General features: G+C 34.0%; 1 long non-coding RNA gene across 1 annotated transcript; it reads right to left on the bottom strand.

Annotated features, from left to right (window-relative positions):
• Nucleotides 1–397: 397 nt before the first annotated feature.
• On the bottom strand, nt 398–19,435 carry LOC122230707. Its single transcript, XR_006207753.1, has 6 exons — nt 19,265–19,435; nt 15,701–15,787; nt 10,569–10,733; nt 5,115–5,296; nt 4,282–4,408; nt 398–435 (listed from the first exon to the last, which is right to left on the bottom strand). It is a non-coding gene; the product is annotated as an uncharacterized LOC122230707 (long non-coding RNA).
• Nucleotides 19,436–19,613: the final 178 nt, after the last annotated feature.

The raw sequence follows: 19,613 nt of genomic DNA on the forward strand, positions 1-19,613 counted from the left end.
GAGGTACAATTAGCATATATTAAATTCAGGTGTGTTACATAATGATTCAATATTTGCATATTGCAAAATGATCACCACAGTAAGTCTACATCCATCATACATAATTATTATTTTCTTGTGTTGAGAACTTTTAATATCTGCTGTCTCAACAACATTCAAATATGCAATATAATATAGTCACCATGCTATACATTACATTGCCATGACTTACCTGTTTTATAACTGGAAGTTTGTACCTTTTGATCTCCTTCACCCATTTCATCCACCTTCCACCCTCTCTGCCTCTGGTAACCACAAATCTAATCTCTGTATCTATGAGCTTGTTTTGTTGTTGTTGTTGTTGTTGTTTGTTTTTTTTAGATTCCATATAAAAGTGAGATCATATGGTATTTTCTCTGTATGACTTATTTCACATGTCTTCAAGGTCCATCCATGCTGTTGCAAATAGAAAGATTTTCTTTTTAATGGTTGAATAATGTCCTATTGTATTCAATCCACACACATACATGCATACATATACGTCATATCTTCTTTATTCATTCATCCATTGATAGACAAGTAGTTTCCTTATATTGGCTACTGTAAATAATGCTTCAGTGAACACAGGGCTGTATGTATCTTTTTGAGTTAGCACTTTCATTTTCTTCAAATAAATATCAAAGAGTGAAATTGTTGGATCATATGGTAGCTCTATTTTTCATTTTTTGAGGAATCTCCATACTCTTTTCCATAGTGGCTGCACCAATTTATATTCCTACCTACCAGTGTACAAGCATCCCTTTTTATCCTCACCAACACTTGTATTTCTTGTCTTTTTAATAATAACCATCCAATAGGTATGATGTGATATCTTATTGGGGTTTTGATTTTCATTTTCCTGATGATTGGTGATGTTGAGCATCTTTCCATGTGCGTGTTGGCCATGGAACACCATGGAAAAATGTCTATTCAGATCTTTCGGTCACATTTAAATCAGATTGTTTGTTTTGTGTCTGTTTTGAGTTGTATGAGTTCTTTATATATTTTGGATATTAACCTCTTATCAGATATGTGATTTGCAAATATTTTCTCCCATTCAGTAGGTTGCCTTCACATTTCATTGATGTTTTCCTTTTCTCTGAAGAAAGTTTTTAGTTTGGTGCAGTCCCACTTTTTAATTTGTTCATTTTTGACTGTGTATTTGGTATCAATTTCAAAAAGTCATCACCAAGACCAATGTCAAGGGGTTTACAACTTATGTTTTCTTCTAGTATTTTTATGATTTCAGGTCTATAACATTATTTATTATATTGAAATATATATATGTATATATACACATATACAATACATATATTTTTAAAGTTCATATGAATTTTTAATGTAAAAAATCTTTCAAAGAAAAACAATGTTTGTAGTAGATCATTCCATACCTAAAGCTCATAGGTATTTAAACATTTGGGCCCTTACTTATTAGAGAGATTTATAGATCTGAAAAAGGATTTGGAGAAGATTGGAGTAAATGAGAAGGCTTTATCCTGAATTTCAAAAAGGAAAAGTTGAAAGAATGGGGGGGAGAAAAGAATAGCAGAATAAACCTAATCATCTATGGCCTTTTTCTACCTTTATGTAGGATAGAATCAATTATTCATGATGAAACCTTTTATTTCTCTGAGGAAATATTCAATTACCCATAAAAACAAAATAATAGTTCTCAAATTAAGATATTTATAATTAAAATAAGACAGTAGAGTTTTCTAAAATATATTCATAAAATATCAGTAGACACCCAGTCAACACGTTTTAAACATAAAAGATGCAACTATAAAATATATAGGACAAAATTACTAAGGGAAAAAAGTTTCCCACAAAAACTATTAGTGGCATAATGATTATCATAAATCCAATTAAATATACGTTCCCCATAATAAAATTACCCTAGCATAGAAATGATATATGTATAAATATATATAATATTATATATATTATGTCTATGCTAGGATGCATATTTATAAATACAAAATGTAATACAAATATACAATATATAATACAAATCAAAATGAACTTGGATGGGAGACTCCTGAAAAAGCAGAATACATAAGCACATCTCATTGTTTGTACTGGCACTCTTACTAGGCAAACTTTAGAACTTGGAAGAATATTAAAACAATTCCTATCAGGAAAGTCAAATTAGCATAGCACACAGATGCTTTTAAGTATTGTCATAGCTCATTAAGAAAATTGTGCCTGCAGCCCCTTTCTCCAAGTATGTATACATACGCAAGGCCCAAATAATTATATTTTCAGATATTTCCCAGGTTTAAATAACATTACTGTTTTGAAACTTTAACACTGATTGATCTTTAGCCAAAAAAACCTGAAATTGAAGTACCACAAAAGTTTACTAATATGTAGGGAATATAAACCTGAGACTTAGGACATGTTTAGATTGGTTTTGTCCATCTTTTTGGTCAAAACATTTTTAAAAGTCTGTTTAACAATAATATTGTGTACAAACAAGAGTAATTGCCTCCAATGTTAAAATTTTATGGTTTTGTTGTAAGAAAGCTTTAAAATTCTGGATAGAGACAAATGCTTTAGTTTATAATTAGTTTGTACATGATAAGTGATGTAAAGTAACAATTTCCAAATTTATGAAAAACAGGTAAATATTCTAAGTAGTTACATACTCAACGCTATAATAAAATAGCCCAATATCTATATTCATTTTGGCTGCTCAAGTAGCTATCAGGAGAATTTCACCATTATGCATATATGTGTATATCTCAGAGCCCCTATCTTTGGCATACTCTATATGAGATATAATTGAAGATGAAAATTAAGGGATGTATTGTGTTATTGATGGAAAATCTGCTTGTACTAATTTAAGAACAGTGAAATATAACATGAACATGTTTAAGAGACAAATGAGAAACTAGAAAATTATATATTAATCTTTTAATAAGTCACTTTTAAATGACCACATAATTAACAATGTGGGCAAAATATAACTAAGTCATTCCCAAAAGAAATACAAGTGCTTGGTAAGCAAAAATACTGTTCAATTTCATGAGTAATCAGGAAAATAAACATAAAATGGCATTATATTTTTCCAAACTAGATTGGCAAATTAAAAACAAAGCATCAGTCTAGTCAGTATATGAGAAAATGAACATTCTCGAGCAATGCTGTTAGGAATATAAATTCACTTAAATAAAAAAGGTACTGTGTGTCCATCCCTGGGCAATGCACATATTAATGCAAGTTTAGATGACCATGACAATGGAGAATATTACAAATTGTGTTTGTGCCCAGGAATGGTGTAGAGAAAGTATAGTAGAGGTAGAAGACAAAACTTGAATAAAACTAGAAGCCTGAAGGATCTGTCCCTTTCCTCCTCTCCACTTCTTTTTTGTCTCCACCACTCCTAAACAAAAACCTCAGCAGCTTTCAACATTCAGAGTAAATACAGTACATGTCAATTTGTCCATTGCATTGGAAACGTGCATTTCTGTAATGAGTTAAAATTAACCTATTTGATCCTGAGAAACATAACAGAAACCCATGGGGGAGGGGAAGGAAAAAAAAAAAAAAAAAAAGAGATTAGAGTGGGAGAGAGCCAAAGCATTAGAGACTGTTAAAAACTGAGAACAAACTGAGGGTTGATGGGGGGTGGGAGGGAGGGCAGGGTGGGAGGGAGGGCAGGGTGGGTGATGGGTATTGAGGAGGGCACCTTTTGGGATGAGCACTGGGTGTTGTATGGAAACCAATTTGACAGTAAATTTCATATATTAAAAAAATAAAAAAAATAAAATAAATAAATAAAATAAAATGGCTCAAAAAAATAAATAAATAAATAAATAAATAAATAAATAAATAAATAAAAAATAAAAAAAATAAAATTAACCTATTTGATTAATAAGAAGCAGCTAAATTTAGTTTGAGAAAAATAAATATATTCTTTAAGTTAAATGAGTTGAAGCAATAGAATACATAAAAAAGCTAACTTCATTTTTCCCATTGATCAATTAAATATTATACAAAATATGCACTTAGCATGTCTTAATATATTATAATAAAGTCCTAAGAGATGGGTCCGGGAACCATGTAATTCAAGAAATAAAAAAGGAACTTTACGTATTACACCTGGCAGCTGTCCTTATAATAGACTTCTTTCACCTTGTGCCAAAAGGGATAATTGAAAGGAACATTGAAAAAAATTCTGGAAAAATAGAAGAAATTTTTAATAAAGGAATTTACTATTTTCTGAACCAGACCACTATGTAAAACTGATAAACAAAATACCGCGTTTGCTGAGTATCTGCCAGTGCTGAAGATCCAGAGAAGAAAACACAATTGTCTGTAGTTGAGTTCATAGTCATGCCTTCTCTTCACTTAGGATTTTCAAACATGCATTGTTAGTCTGATAGCTCTGAAATTAGGGCAGAAAAATGAGCTTCTTATTAAATTCCATTTGATAGGGTAGCCAAGCTAGTGATCGCATTGTTTAACAATAGTTTTTATTGTTTATTCTTTTTACTAGAGAAATTCAGTATCTAATTTTTTATAAAGGATCCAGGAGAAAAAAATTTACATCAAATGTCTTACCAGCCAGTACAGAATAAGATAGCAAATATCACCTCAACTCTCGTAGAGATTTTGAAAGACATCAACCCTATTTCTGTGAAATTTTTATGTTATGGTATGGATTCATGGGGCTCATTAAATAAACTATTTTAAACTTAAATTTGCAAAATATTTAAATCTTTTCCATCTTTTACCAGTCAATAGCAATAAATTATGTCCAATAAAATTGAAAATTTGTTAATGCAATCAACAATGAGTAGGTTACAACTATTAAAAATACTGGCGCTGATTCATGCTAGTCCCAAATGATGAATATTGTATTTTCAGGCATTTTCTGTGGAATTCTAAAATTGGAGTCACACGTTACCTTTTTCTTCTACTTTTTCCACCTTTTTCTTCTTTTTTCTTCTTTTTCTATTTTAAATAGAATCATTCGGTAAGGGCTAGAGAAAATGGCCTATCTTCTGGGTACTTTATTACATGTCAAACATTTCAGAGTTTAGAAAGCAGCTAATGAGAGTGTAATATTAAAATGTCAAACATGTACATACCATTTTCTTCCTCTTCCTGACTCCGAAACCCTCTGGTAACAACTATAATGATCTGTTTAGGCTTCGGTTCATTGTTCCCTTTCCTCACTCATATTTAGTAATTACTTTCTCCTCAAGGCTGCACTTTTCTTGAGGAAAGTAAATTTCCAGAGCGGTATTGAGTTTTGAATTAAATCCTGCTCCTATGACAGCAAAGACACATTAGGGGAGTGAATTCGACAGCTTGTAGCTTTCCCCATTTATTTCTATCTCTACAAAGTGCCTTACAAAATATTCAAGTATATTTTTCTCTGTTGAGAAGGATTTTTCCTTAGAAAGCTTTCTGACTAACTGCCTATGGATAACACCAGGGAGGATTTTAAACTGCCTGATATGTGTTATCCTTTTTGCTACTCAAACAGAGTGTAAGAAGGAAAAAGGAAAACATTTCTGCCAGCAAGTGCTGAGTAATTGAAAACAAAGTCCCTATTGCAGTGGCAGGACATTGATACTTGAAGACTAAATGTGGATTGGGAATTTTGTTATCAGTGGCACTCTATAGAAGAATGTAAGATGTTTGTAAAAACATGTGCCTTTTTCCAAGACTAGTTAATGTTCAAAGTGAATTTACAATAATAAATTTTAGTACCCTGCAGTATTCAGTAGAATTAGTGCAGAATTGTCATCAGGAAATGTTCCATAAATAAGTGTAATCATGGAATGAGTCAAAGTAAGTGATTAAGAATCAAGTAGTGACCATAATTGCTTTGCTATTGTTTGCGATTGCATATTGTTTGCTATTCTTTTTAAGTGCAAGGTCAGTGTAATACGTGAGATAGTTATGATATTAACACTTTCAATATGATGTTTGTCATGCTCAAGTACATGTGGTTTGTTTTAATGTCAACCATTAGCCTATTAAAAATAATTCAGAGCTACTGTCAACACTTGGAGTCTCTAAGTACAAAAACAAAGAATGGGTAGAAGATTCAAATGGCTGCCTGATCCTTCACCATTCATTAAGCTGGTGAAAATTGTGGTGTTGTAGATTGTGTACTATAAAGATAAGTATGTTTGTGTCTGTCAAGACATCATTGGGATAATTGTATTCTTTATGCTAAAACAAAGAGCTGGGACTCCAAACCAAAAGAAGGAAATTATTAAGAAATGTTACAGAAAAATGATCCAGTATCAACTCCTCAACCTTAAGCTCTCCATCTTAGATTTTCTCTCTTGAAACCCATCATAATATATAACTGCTATTAGTGATCTCAGCTATCCATTCTTTCAACAAATATTTTTGAGTGCCTGTTATGAGCAAGGCACTGGAGATATACAGTGAAATTAGATAAAAGCTTCATAGATAAACAAGTTACAAATGAATTATACCAAACAGAAGTGGAGAATGCTATGAGAATATAACAAGGTACTTAACCTAGTCAGGGGGTCAGTGAGGACATCTCTGTGCAAATGATATTTAACTTGAGATATGAAGAATGAGTAAGAATTAGGGAAAGGAAGTGGGGATCAGGGGTTAGGTAGATTAGGACATGAGAAAGTCTGTTGTCTCTTTGGATACCTTCTTCTAGACAAATATTGTCTCTCTAATCCCTTATTGAGCTGAACCTTCTGTTAAGCTACTGAGCTTTATTAGATAGTTGTGTTTCTTGACATCAGTGCTGTCCTGTAACGTGTCCAACCCTCTGGAAACCTCTTTCCTCATCCCAAGCCCCAGAAAATCACTAAAAAAATGTAACTTGAAGAAGAGAAAGAGAGCATGTTGATACTCTCTGGAACACTAAGAGAGCCACTTGTGTTGGAATTTAAGGAATTTTTTTTTTAAACGTCTAGGCTAGTAGATCATGTTCTATAGTAGAAAGATTGGTACTATAGATTAATTTACTGATAATTAATTTTATGAATAAGCATCTAGCATACAAAAACAGTGAAAAGATGTAATCCAATATGCCTTTTTTTTTTTTTGGTTTAAAGTATATTCAGACCAATAACAAAAGCTCTGCTGTTATCTTTATAGAGAAGCTTCAACTGGGACCTGTGTCTGTGTCATGTAAACCTATGTTGGGAGAATGAGGATAAATACTGGCTTTGGTTCAATAGGAGTTTTTAAATAAGTCAATCTCTATTCTGTCTATCTGATGACTCTATTTTTCTGTATGTTCTAATCAAAGACATAACTCACTTTCACTCAAAAAAAATGCTCTGCCAGGTAAATCATGAGTGACAGTCTGACTTGAGTTCAATCCTGGTTCAATATAGCCCCACTAACATGTCAGTTATTCGAGAAGCCCTGTTGATCGATTTGCTCCATGTATACATTATTCTGATTCACAGTGATTTTAAGCATCAGACTTTCAAGTACAATTGTATCCCATCTAAATCAACACCTCTAGCCTTCTCAATCATCCATAGACATGAACATGCACATTCCTTCTTCTAAGAGGAGATTTTATTTATAAAACATTGATGTGACATTAGTTTCAACAGAAAATAATTTCTACACCTGAATCAATATGATAAATAGTGTCCTTTAAGGCGCACAATAGTCCATTACATATGGAGAAGTGTAAATCTACTGTTTTCCTTTTATCACTTTGAATTTGATAATTAAAATATAACATAAAATCTTATTTTATTATGATTATATTTAATTTATGGCCATCATGGTAGGGCCATAATAAAGAGGAAAGATAGTACAGTTTTCTTTAAAAAAAAAACCTAAAAACGGAGGGGTTGCTGGGTGGCTCAGTCGGTTAAGTGTCTGACTTCCACCCAGGTTATGATCTCATTGTTTGTGAGTTCAAGCCCTGCATTGGGCTCTGTGCTGAAAGCTCAGAGCCTAGAGCTGGCTTCAGATTCTGTGTCTCCCTCCATCTCTGCCTCTCCCCCACTCTCATTCTGTCTCTCTGTCTCTGGAAAATAAATGAACATTAATTTTTTAATAAAAATAAAATAAAAATCTAAAAATGGAAAAATTCAGCCATAGCCAAATGAATTACACAAAATGACAGTAATTTATTGGCCTGAACTTGTTTATATCAGGAAATCCCAGTGGGTATGTAGTCGACAAAATTCACTGCACTAATGTACTTTGAAAGTAGTATTTTTTGAATTGGATTGAAGTATGAGTCTGAAAATATGCACTTATTATTTAAAACATGTAGTGTAGTGTGGATTATTGTGTATCTCTTTGTTATTAATACTTGCATCAGTTAGGTCTATTGAAAATTATGCCATAAACTTTTCTACTATCTAAGAATATTTTAATTAAAATTAGAATATGTTGATAGAAATATATTCAAGAGTAAATGATATTTGACTTACAAGAATCAACACCTGGAAGCTGGTGAAAATTTAAGTTCATAAGCTCACAGAAATCAAACTGACATCATTCAACTGTTTATTTGAAGGCATAATCATATTAACTTAGTCTTTTTAATTTTAAAATTCAGGAAATATTCCTCTGTGTATTGTCAAAACAACCTAAATAACAAACACCACATACAGTTAAGTGTAATATGCTTTCTATGAATTGGTATTATTTTGTTTTGTTCTTACATGTGGGACAGAATATATGCCCAGAATAAAAGTGACTATTCCTTTTTAATGATTTCGTTAAACAAATGTCTTTTATCATTTCATCAAGCCTATGGATTTTATATTTCCTTTACATAGCTCAACAATGCAAATATTGGGTTTGTAGATAAGAATTTAATTAGCATTTCAAAGAGGTCAAATTAATTCCCTCCCAGACAATAGCTGTTATTTCAGTCTACAAAGTAAAACTCAATTCTACAGCACAAAACAATTTTTAAATCTTACCAGTCATTTTGCTCATAGAAAAATACTGACTCTATAAATGAAAAGTTTTTGAACTAAAATCCTTAATCTTTTTAAAAACTATTTTTATCTTCTTTAAAAGGTTGTTATGAGGGATTTTGGAGTTCATATCTGGGAAGCACTTAGGACCATGTCTGGCATATAATAAATGCTAAGAAATAATAAAACACCCAAGTTCAAAAGAACCATTAATGTATAGAGTATTAGTGACTGTGTGATTCCAAGATCAGTGCAGAAAATTAGTGGCATCACAAGAGGTTAGGACACTAGGAATATTCTGCCCCAGGTGCCTTCCATGTTGGGTTCTTTGTGGGTAGAGAACTTTAAACAGTAATGAACTGACCAAAAGTTGGTCAACTTTTAACTATAATATGTACTGACAATTCCAAACAATCTCAGTGGTAAAATATTCCCCTCTGCCAGGGTCAACCACTCACATATCCCTACCATCCCTACCAAAGGGTGTGCAACTGCAGAAAATAATAAGAAGAAGGCAAATGCGTTTTGATTCCTGAATGATAAAACTCTAATTTTAAGTTCCCAAACTAAACATCAAATGCATTTAAAAATCAATGCTTTGTGGCATTTATCAGGTAAATTATTTACCGGACGTATTTGAACTGTAAATGACCTGCATCATAATGCTATTTATAAGTTTGAGTTAATAACAGCATTCATTGGATTCCTACTAGATGTTCTTTTTCGAAATAATCCTTTTTCAAAATAACCAGTGGAATTTCTAAAAAATGTTTAATGTTTATTTATTTTTGAGAGAGGTCAGGGTAAGAGGCAGAGAGAGAGGGAGACACAGAATCTGAAGCAGGCTCTAGAGTCTGAGCTGTCAGCACAGACCCTGAAGTGGGGCTCACTAACTGTGAGATCATAACCTGAGCTAAAGTCAGAGGCTTAACCATCTGAGCCACCCAGGCGCCCCATCCCTTCTTATTATTTATTTAATATCTGTCTTTCTCACTAAACTATAAGATCTATGAGGGCAAAGACAAGGTCTACCTTGTTCAATAAAATCCTGGTTCCTGACATATGGTGCATATTCAATATTTTTTTAAATGTCAGAAGTTTTTAATGTCACTATTTACTAGTGAAGGTTAAAAAATTATTTTTATGTAGCCCTACACAGTCATAAACTATCGTTTTCTTCATATAATGGTAAGAGGACTTCTGAGTCCTAGTTTTAGGTCATGTGCTATTGACACTGGAATACAAAATGGGAATTAATAACATTAGCAACAGGGAAGGTGGATGGAGGGATGGGCTAAATGGGTAATGGGAATGAAGGAGGACATTTGTTCTGATGAGCACTGGGTGTAATATGTAAGTGATGAATCACTAAATTCAGGGATCTATACATCAAAGAAGGTTAAGACCATGTTCTAGAGATTGGGAATATTTTTTCAATCGAACACATTTGGATATGGAAATAGTGGAATAATAGTTTAATATATATGAACAATTATAGATAATAACATCTAGGTCAAATAGAGGCATGAGACAGAGGAACAATAGTGACTTTCCCCACAGTTATATTAGTTGGATCAAAACTAAACTGTTATAACAAATAGACTCCAAATTATAGTGGGTTAATAACTATAAACATACCTCTGTCTATGAAATAGGTTTGACATAAGCAATCCAGGTTTATATGGCACCTCTTTTCATCACAGTCATTCAGGAATTAGATTCCTTCTAAATGGTTGCTCGATCATCCTTTAGAGCACTATTGTCATCTGTATGGTCATAGCTGAGCCACTCTACTTCTGTGTTCTGATCAGAAAGGAGGAAGAGAATGTAATAGAGACATGCATGATCTCTCAAGTCCCAGAAAAGGATATGGCATGTATCCCTTGTGTTCACACTCTATTGGTGAGAACTTGGTCCTATGGCCACACATAACTGCAAGGCAGCAAGTAAACAGACAAGCTGGGCAGTTTTGTGTCTGGCTATAATTCTGGGAGTATTAAAGAGGAGAAGGGCAGATTTTAAGGAAGAGCTTATACTCTCTGCCACACTTGTCTATTCTAATTCATACCTTCCCAGTTTGTGTGTTTTCATATTTTTCCAGACTTTATTACTTTCAGCTGCCCACTCATTTCTTTAATTAAAATGTCTTATTATCCATCTTGTCCTGAATAGTTTAATTGAGTGTACAAGTTAAGATTTAGTCAAGAGACAGAAGCCACATGAGTGATTTGAACATGGAAAGTTTCATATTAATATAATGGTTAAGTAGTAACAGGATATTAACCAACAAAAGGATGAAGAGAACTTCAAAGAATTCAGAAATAGCAAATATGGAGAGCAGGTACTACCTTTAGGGAGAGACATAGTACCCAAGGAAGAAGCAAACTTGTAAGAGGCCCCACTACCTAACTCCTGCCCTGTCCCCCAATACTGAGAGTCAGACTTTTTTGGAGAGGGTATGGCAGTGATTGCTGGATGGCACAGTTAGTTGAGATGATGCAGATCAACCATAGCTAACATGAAACTGTCTGCCAGGTTCCCATGAAAACTTCCTGGGAAAGATGCTGGCTTGTGAGCTCACAAAACTTACAAGGAAGCTTCCCTGGGGGTGCTAGGAAGCTTCCTGGAATGTGAGAACCACTAGATGTCCTCCACTCAACTTGTAGTCATGTACTAGGAAAAAGAATTAATTAGAAGTTGTACCAGAAGCAAGCAGAGAACCCCTTCTCCAAAGGTGTCCCCCCAGCACCTGCTGCCAAATAAGGCTTAACATCTTGCCAGCTGGAAAGGAAGATGTGTTTCCAGGATCCAGCATCAGTAGCATGAAACAGGGCAAAGAAACATGGAAAGTGGAAAGGCACAAAACTTTGATGACTGGCACAGTGGGTATGCCGCGAAATTATTGAATAATGTGCTTTTTATCACCACAAAGTTCCATTTTTAGAGCTGAATAAGATGAAAACAATGTCATAATTTTTATTTTCAATATAAACAAACAATACTTCCGCCAAATAAGGTGGCTTGTAATTCATGGATAATCTTCAATCTCAGAATTTCCCCCAGTGTTGTAGTATCCCTCAACAAGTTCCTTACCTCTCCATACAGCAATCTTGAAGAGAAATGTTGCCAATTGGTTTAACAATGATAGAAGTCCATCTTCTTATAGCCTTAGCTTACAAAAAATCTATAGTATATATTTCTGCCTGTTTTTACACAAAGCAGTGTACGTTTCATAGGATTGCTTGTGACCGTCTCCTCAATGACCCTGCCATTATCAGTGTGAGGAGTGAGAAAACGAAAACCAAAGCTGCAGATGTGTTCCTAGAGCCATCTGGCTCCTTTGGAAGGTAATTTACTTACCTAAAAATAACCACATGCATATGGACAAACCCCTCCCCCTTACCATAACATATTCCTAAAACTGTTAACATTCATCCCATTGAGTTTACAAAAACAGCATTTCTCCTGTGTGCACTGTTCTTTTGTTAATATTCATATGTGGTATCTCAGGAAAAGAAGCAACACTCACACGTCCTAGGAAGCAAGAAAAATCTGTTGATTAGTTTTTTTTTTTTTTTTAAATCAAAAGCATTCTTTTGGGCACATTCAATCAGTGGGTTTGTGTTTTTTTCTCTTAAGTAGCTATAATAGTGCCACATTTTGAAGCAGCAATTTAGAGTTTGATTCCAAACTAATTTTTCATATGCAGAGTTCTGAAAGGTAGATTTCCAATAGACTATGATCATCTTAGAAAATTTCTGGTTGTGCATAGCTCTGCCAGCATTGAAAATTTGAATTCTTCAAGCATGGCATTACAATCTGCCATGTAGAAAGAATAATGTAAGGCACACCCTAGGCTCTCATACATCATCCTTTCATTGTTTGGTTGAATAACGGTGAAGGCAGTTTAAGGTTGTGGGTATGATCCCTTCCACTGCTTTAGGGAGATGATGGGGTAGCCTTATCAGCCCAGCATTTCCTTTCAGTAATCAGTGGAAGAGTTAACTTATGTAACATCTTTATACTATGAAATGCTAATGGTGAATGCAGAGGTAATGTCTATACACATCAGCTGAGTGGTCTTCAGCTACTGGTGGGCTTGAGTGGTATGGCCCATAACAATATAAGCATGCTTCAGAGGACTAGATATATGTAGGACCACCCATGGGTAATGTTCTGTTCTTGTATGGGCTCATTCTTGAATCTCTTAAGCTGAAGATATATGACATATAAATACCTAGCACGTTGCCTGTATTCCAAAATATAAGCTAGTTCTCTGTTAGTAAAATTGGTTTAAAAGGAAACTATTGATTTTATGCTGGTCTCCATAATTTTACCTGACGTACGCATTCCCTAAATTATAATGATGCTCTTTTACATTTTTAACTTGTCAAAGTGTTTTTAAATAGCCTAGAAGTAAGAGCAAAGTGGAGAAACAGCTGTCCCTTGTTATTTTGTTTCCTGAATACAAATAGTCTTAAATTGCTGTAAATGGAAAGGTTGGAATGAATTCAAACACTGCTTGTTTAAATACACTCAGCCTGATGTTTGTGTGTTGGAACCTCTGGAGAGGGCAGCACTAGAAAATGCTCCACATTAACTTGTCGCACATGACAATATACGGTTATGGCTTCTCTTTCGTTTGTTAGGTAGAGTTGCTGTGGTATTGTTCAGAAATTTTTGTGACAGTAAATCACAAGAGATTTGAACAAAGATATCTGAAGAGCAGCATTAGCTCCTGAAACATTTAGTGTAATTTTTATTTAACTCCTCTTAGGAAAACAAAAGCCCTTTTGGACTTACACAGTTAACTGAGGTCAGGGGGGTATTTCAGAGTTTTATATGTCAGGAAAGGAATGAATGGATACATCTAGTCTTTGCTCTTTCCTTTCGGCTTCTGATCACTCACCATTTGAGAAGTTGGTCTATATGTAAAGGCCAAAAGAAAGTGATTCATCTGTTTTTCCTCCAAAACCCATTAGTTTAAGGTAAGCCCTACTCCCAGGATGTTCTTTATAAATAGAGCTTTATCCAACAGTTTTATTGACTATGTGGAATTGGAAAGATTGTTTAACAAATTCTTTCTTCTAAGTTTGAGTAAACAGCAGCAGAGAACGTTAAAGAAACGTTAAAGAAACCAAGGTCACATTTAGTGGCACAGTCACAAATGAGTTTTTGGTGTTCAGACTCACCATGCAGTATTTTTATCATAAAATCATTCTCACAATTCAGGTTAAGGACTCTCTCTAGCTGGCATATTACTCTACAGAGTAAGGGTAGTGTACTTATGCTGCAGAGCACCTCATTCAGCCACTTCCTCCAAATTCAGTATTACATTATTGCCTAATATTACAGACTCTTTTCCTATTAGTCTCACCCACAAACTCACTGCTGAGCTCATAATATGAAAGCTTAGGTAAAATATTGGTATGCTAAACCTTTGAAATTACAACTGCTATGATTTGACTACCTCACAGATTCTCGAAAGGTGATAAAGTGACAGTACCAACCAAGTAAAAAGGAAGAAAAAAGACTAAGGACCGTTAAGATTAGACTTATTTATTGCAGAAAAAATAAACTGTGAGATGAGCTTAAAATAAAGAGTTGTAGATACGAGGTAAGAATCAACTGTTCTGTATCCCCACCACAGATCGAAACTAGAAGATAAGGTAAAATTATGTCATTAGTCATGGTCACAGACTTATTTAAAGCAACACCCTGAATACAGTTGTGAGAGACCTGAATTCATGTCTTGCCCTTGCTTTGTGCCTTTGGTAAACTGGTGACCCTTTCCTTGAGTCTCAATTTCTACTTCGCTGTGTGGCTATGAGGAATAAATGAAATAATATATAAAGTCCCTATCTAGCACAATGCTGGCTCATGGTAGGTGTTCAGTAAATAATTCCTGTTTTGTTTTGTTTTTAATTTTTTTAACATTTATTTATTTTACATATATATGTGTGTGTGTGTATATACACACAGACACACACACACACACACACACACATATGTATATATAGGGGGAGAGAGAGAGAGAGAGAGAGAGACCGTGAGTGGGGGAGGGGTAGAAAAAGAGGGAGAAATAGACTCTGAAGCAGGATCCAGGCTCTGAGCTGTCAGCACAGAGCCCAACACAGAGCTCGAACTCACGAACCACAAGATCATGACCTGAGTCAAAGTTGGACGCTTAACCAACTGAGCGCCCCAAATGATTCCTGTTTTTATTTTATTTATAGTCATTTATATTTTATAATCATAACATATAGTATACATTGTATTAATAATTTTAATTAACTAAATGATTTATGTTAATAATATTTAATTCATATTATTCTTCCATTTAGACACAATATATTTAAATATAACAGTATATTAATTGTATATATAACTGCATATATAATTATATGTAGAATAATGTATATTATAGATGTACAATATATAATATATAATTGTATTTATAATTGTGTAATTCTTTTTTATTTATTCTTAGCACTAACTTAATGTTCATTGTATGGAGTGGAAGGAGAGCAAGCGATAAAATTTATTAGTGCACTAAAATGACTAGAGCACAGGTGTGTATTACTGAAAGGCATGAGCTATGTTTGAAAATTCATTCATTAATTGGGTTCTCGGAGGCACTCTCCCATTAGCAGTAATAATTTTCTAGGCTGTTTTAAACATAAAATATTCACTTTCACAATAAAAATCCATGTTTATGGGACATGTTTCCACATCACTGACATAACATGTATGTAAGTATATACAATCACCTTGATATGCTTATCATCCCTTATCCTGTGTTGTTTCTGGTCCTTATATAGTGCAACAGCTTTTGAATAAAGCTCACCTTGCCATTCCTGTCAAAAAACAGAACTTTTGGTAACCTCTTCTCACAGAGAAACAAATCATCTTTTCCCTTTTACAACCGACTGCCTTTGAGCCCCTCCTGTGTGGCTTTTTCTAGTCTACATGTTGTCTTATGATTTTTCCCTAAGTGCCTTTCATAGTTCAGCATCCTCCCTTTCTCTTTTCCCTTAGCCCACAAAAAGCCTGAGTCCCTTCAATCCAATTAAAAACCCTCCCTTAATCCTGCCTTTCCTAAATCACCTTCCCTTTTGGTTCCTTCCCTAACCCCCCAGAACTCATTTATTCTATATTTGCAGTTTCTGCTTCCTCAGCTTTCATAGGCAGCCTGCTCTAATCTTCTTTTCTCTCAGTAAGGTACTGAAAATGTCCTCTCAAAAATGCTACTTATTGCTAAACCCAGTCATGTATTTTCAGACTTTTTATCTTAGTTGATGTCCTGGCAGCATTGGATGACATGTCCTCCATCCTTACAAAAATCTCTTTTGAGGGACCCTCCCTTGACTTTATCCTCATTCTCCTCCTGCATTAAATCCCTGTCTTGATTTCTTCTCAAATTCTTTTCCCTTCACCCTTTTAGATGCTATGTTTTCTATGGCAACATCCTCAGTCATCTTCATTTTCATGTATAATGAGGAGCTTTAACAGATATTATTTCTCCAGTCCTGGTCTCTCTTTTCTGAAGTCCCAGCATAGATTTCCCAATGATTTCCAGAACATAATTTCTTGAACACCCACAACTCAGTCTGTCTTCTTATACATGCTCTTCCTTCAGTATTCACCATCTTGATTATTGCAAGAAATATTTGTGTTATTTGTGGACCTCAGCCATTGTAACACATTTTTTTCCCTCATCCTCACAACTGACTAGCTTCTATCAGTTCTGTCAATCACTTCAGAAACATCTGTTGTGTTCCCTGCACTCAATTTTTGCTATTGTTCTAATTCTTTGCAGAGGGTTCTCCTTTTTTATTTTTTTTTCTTTTCTAATCCAGCTTTCATAACTCCAACACAATATCCTCCCCAAAGCAATGTCTAATATTATCTCCTACTCAGAAAACATTTGTTTGTTCCTTATTGCTTACATAATAAAATATAATATTTTTAGCGTTTTCTACAATCTGGACTTTGTCACATCCTACGTCCTTCAGGCAGTCCAAGAATTTTCAAAATGTTCTCTACTTCATGACTTTGCTTGTGCTGTTTCCCTTCCCTGCCTCTTTATTCTACTCATATTTCAAAAATACAGATCAAAAGTCACACTTTGGCACACCCCAGTTAGGATTATTCTCATTATCTTAGAGTTATCCTTCTTGTTAGCACTCATCACAGTGCACTTGGGTTTTCTTCAATAGATATTAAGCCCAATTGCTACATGTAATATACAAAATAATACCTAGACATATTGTGTACATTTAGAAGCATCCTGGTCAAAAATATCCTGGCAAGCTATTAAGAATTGGGGAAGGGTTGTTTTATTTTTTTAATCATAATCTTTCTCTCAATGCTATTCGTATAGCATATACAGATAGCTATATGCTACATAATAAAAAGAATATTTTCAAATTAAAAATATGCAATTTTACAATATGATAAGTCCAATGATCTATTTAAAGAACTTTGAAAACACACTTGCTGATTTTAACAAATCTACAAAACAGGCTTAGCACAGAAACAATATGGATTATTGTGAAAAATCTACTAGAATATGTAAAGGCATGAATTTGTATAGGGTTATATTTTTAGTAGGCATAACATTACATAATGCGTTTCTTGTAGCAATAAAGAGATGAGGCCTACATTTTAAGTTCCTTTGAAAATATCTACAATATTAAATTAATCAGCTTTTCCCCAGGAGTCAAGTCATTGTAGGAGACCATTGCAGTCATTTGCTCCTGTGTCACCTTTATAAATCTGTGTTGTCTCTCATTTCACTTCCAATCATATTCCCTTTCTTTAGCACACACATCTATGTGAGATAAAAATTATTAATGGCTTCTCAAATTATTCTCTTAAAACGTCACAAACAAGAACAATCATTAGGATGCTTTGATTTATATTTAATGGAGATTCCAATATAAATTGCCTTAAACTTTTTAGAAGACTTATTGGATCATGTTCCTATAAAGGAAAGAATTTATGTTGGCAAAATTAGCTAAATTTTGTGCTGAATGGGTCAACACGGACCCAGCTTTGTACCCAGAATACCACGTGCTGACTAGCTTAGGCCAGGATTACTGGAATTTACTGGAATAGAAAAGAATACTTATTTGTTTAGAAGACTCAAAGCAATCCATGAAGTAGAGGAAGAAAGAAGAAATCAATCCCTTTCAGATTACATGATTGCTATACATGAGGGGAAGGTTGAAATTAATAAAATGAATGTTGGGAAGACAAGTACAATGACCACCAATAAGATTAATTAATAACTTTGACTTCATTTAATGCTTTCACTCTGAAATGTTCTACATAAGACTGAAAATATTTAACACAAATCAATGAATTAATTAAAGTACTTTCATATTATATCCAAAGAAAGTAAAGACTTATTGAACTAATTTTCAATTTAATGTGTCTCTAAATAAGCATAGAATTTGAGGACTGCTGGATATTATGTCAGGCTATTTCCTGCCCTTCGTTAAAATCAATATGAAGTTATAGCATACTTATTAATGACTAGGATTACAGAATTTATATAAGCCTCAGTCTTTGCCTCAATAAATTAACAACTCTGATTGTGGAGACAACACCTAAACACAGAAAATAATTGAAAAATGACACTATTTAATGCAACATAGAGTGCTATTTAGAATCATGATACGAGATAAATGCTCCCTCAAGAAAGGGAAGTCTCTTTGTTGACTAGATGTAAAGGAGTTAGGCTTCTAGAAACACTTGGGAACTGATAGGACTCTGGAAGGGTGGTATAATTTGGATAAGTAGGAAAAAAGGAGACAAACCCATTTGAGGTAAAGAAAAAAAATAAACAAGTAAAAATGATTGCGGAAGGTGTTCATGGGGTACGAATGCTTGTGGGAGTGAGGAAGGATGGGACAGGGAGGTGGCAAAAGAACAAGATGTCTGCCTAGAGACAGAAATATTTGTTCAAGATTAATGTTAGAAGGCATTTTATAGTTAGGGTGAGGATGGGTTATACCTAAAATTTTAACACAAGGACAGATTTCAGAAGTATAAAAATTGGGCAGTCTTCATCTGAGGGAAAACATGATCAAAGCAGTAGTATTTCAAAAATGTATCAGTGAGACTCATACAAATTCAGACCATAAGAACAAAGAGAAAGGCTAAAGTTCGCTTTTTGGGAGAAAGCACATGTCTCTTAAGTCCAGTGTGACAGGAAATGGTGAATGCGAGCGTCTTATCAAAATTCAGTTTCAGGGTCAAGAAGTGCAGAAATTGGTTAGGACATTTTAGCTTTTACAAGGGACGGGACCTTGGACAAGTGAATTTACCTCTTGAGATTTCAGTTCCCACGTCTATAAAATGAAAGGGGCTTCAAATCTCTATTAGGTCTGAATATATAGTCTGCAGATGTCAAATATGTGAACAAGATAATTTCCTTTATCATCCTCTTTTGCTCATTGAGACACAGGTTGGCAAAGTTTGGCAGGATCACACACGTAGCCCCCTCCTGCAATAAAAGAATAGTATGTACTGATATATGATTACCACCACTTATCAGATATATCATCAAAATTTTAATATTTTAATAAAAATTAAAGATTGTGGGATAGAGTGTTTTATCTGAGAATTATGAAGAAACAGACTATTTAGAAGACATATGTTATGTGGAAACACAAG

This window comes from Panthera tigris, chromosome C2 (genome assembly GCF_018350195.1).
Source record: "Panthera tigris isolate Pti1 chromosome C2, P.tigris_Pti1_mat1.1, whole genome shotgun sequence".
In the NCBI taxonomy this organism is placed as follows: Eukaryota; Metazoa; Chordata; class Mammalia; order Carnivora; family Felidae; genus Panthera; species Panthera tigris.